Below are 1,799 nucleotides of genomic sequence, written 5' to 3'. Positions count from 1 at the left end.
AGGTTCCCATCCTTTGCAGACACACAGCGTTCTGGGAGGAGGTGTCCGTGTTTCCTACTTGGATATGGTTTTACAGGCTAGGCTTTGCTGTTTATCTTGCTGAAAGCTTTTCCCTGGCCTCTAATAGAGGCAGTAGCATAGCTAGAGGGGGTGCAAAACACTACGTGCGTACGTCTCCATTTTGCGCACGCCTCCGTTTTGCTCCCCCTGTCTGGAATGACTCTGAAGGGGAGGAGGAGGGGTCCCTTGCATGCTGCAGTGAGGCTCCCTGGACCCCTCTAGCTATGCCACTAGACAGAGGAATTAGAATTGGATGCTCTAGTAACTTGCAACCTGTGAATACTGGAGCTTCTGGTTTTCCCCTGAGTGTTTTTTACTCGCAAAGAAGCCAGCAACAATGGGCTCTTGCCTTTTATTTACTCTTTTAAAAGAAGAGTTCTTGATGTATTGACATCCCAGACCATAAACTTGACATACTGCAGAACGATGTCTGTGCTACTGACAAAGGCATCTTGGCTGTCACCAACATTATTGAAAATTGAGAGGATCGGCTTGCTGACAGTGGCATTCCACAGAGGTTGTGGCTGCATGACAACTGCCTGTTCCTGTTGTGGAAATAAAAAGATTTCCCTGCCCCACTGTCTATATGAAAGAGTTCTTATCATTAAGAGGATGACCCATGTTAGTTTTCACTGGGCCACTCATATCTACAGCAGTCATCTTCTGCAGCCCCATGTGTGTTCGTCACCCATCTGAAAGTCCCTTGCACCCTCAAAATGACTCTGCCCATTCTCTCTTGCAGTTGTCTGTGCCTGGAACTGTCCCCCAGCTGCTTCTATGATGCCTCCTCTGTTGTTTCCTTCAAATCCCTCATTTAAATCCCACATTTTTCTCAAATCCTCTGGAAAACCTTCCTAGTTCCAATCAGTGGCATCACAAGGTGGGGGCGATGGGGACAGCTGCCTCTGGTGACACCCCAAGAGGGGGGGCCCTTTGGTGATCCCTGGCTTCTCTGAGCCCAGCCTTCTTATGCTCTCACTGATGCCCATGATTCGCTGCTTGATGGCAAGAATACAATCTACTGGGGCCAATGATCACCAAAGGGAAGCATTCTGAAGGTGGACTTATTGCATTTAATGCAATGCAATGGCCTGGAAGGTCCAGAGCAAGGTTGGCAATGGTTGGCAACCTTCAGTCTCAAAAGACTATGGAATAAGCCTACAGCACCCGGTATTCCCAGGCGGTCTCCCATCCAAGTACTAACCAGGCCTGACCCTGCTTAGCTTCCAAGATCAGACGAGATTGGGCATGTGCAGGGTAATAGTTGCTGGTCGAGGTGATCACGTCATCATGTCACCCCAAACTTCTGGGACGTGGAGCTCCTTCATGTAAGCCCCGCTCTGGATGGCACCCATCTCAGGGATGCCTCTGGTCCTAATATTTACTATAACTAAGCGCAAGTACATGTAACTGAAATAGGGCACAATCCTAACCAACGTTCCAATAGTTGGTGCCAGTGTTGGTGCCACGGGAATAGCTGTGCCAGTGGGGCATATGCTACATCCTGCAGTTGGGGAGCAGGCACAGGAGGCCTCTTCAAGGTATGGCAATGTTTGTTCCCTTAACTCGAAGTTGCGTTACCCTTATGTCGGTGCTGGAAAGTGGGTTAGGATTGTGCCCATAGTCACATATTCTTTCCCTATGTATCCCTGCATCCACCATTCTCCCTTTCCAATGACTTTTTCTAGATTGTAAGCCCTTTGGGATATGGACCCATCATCACCATAAAACATCGTGCA

General features: G+C 48.7%; 1 pseudogene; it reads right to left on the bottom strand.

Moving 5' to 3' along the window:
- Positions 1-1,215: 1,215 nt before the first annotated feature.
- Positions 1,216-1,332, bottom strand: LOC136650612 (5S ribosomal RNA; annotated as a pseudogene).
- Positions 1,333-1,799: the final 467 nt, after the last annotated feature.

The sequence above is a fragment of the Tiliqua scincoides genome, chromosome 4 (genome assembly GCF_035046505.1).
Source record: "Tiliqua scincoides isolate rTilSci1 chromosome 4, rTilSci1.hap2, whole genome shotgun sequence".
NCBI lineage: Eukaryota > Metazoa > Chordata > Lepidosauria > Squamata > Scincidae > Tiliqua > Tiliqua scincoides.
Note: the sequence above shows the minus strand (reverse complement) of the source record. Positions and strands in the feature narration are given on the sequence as shown.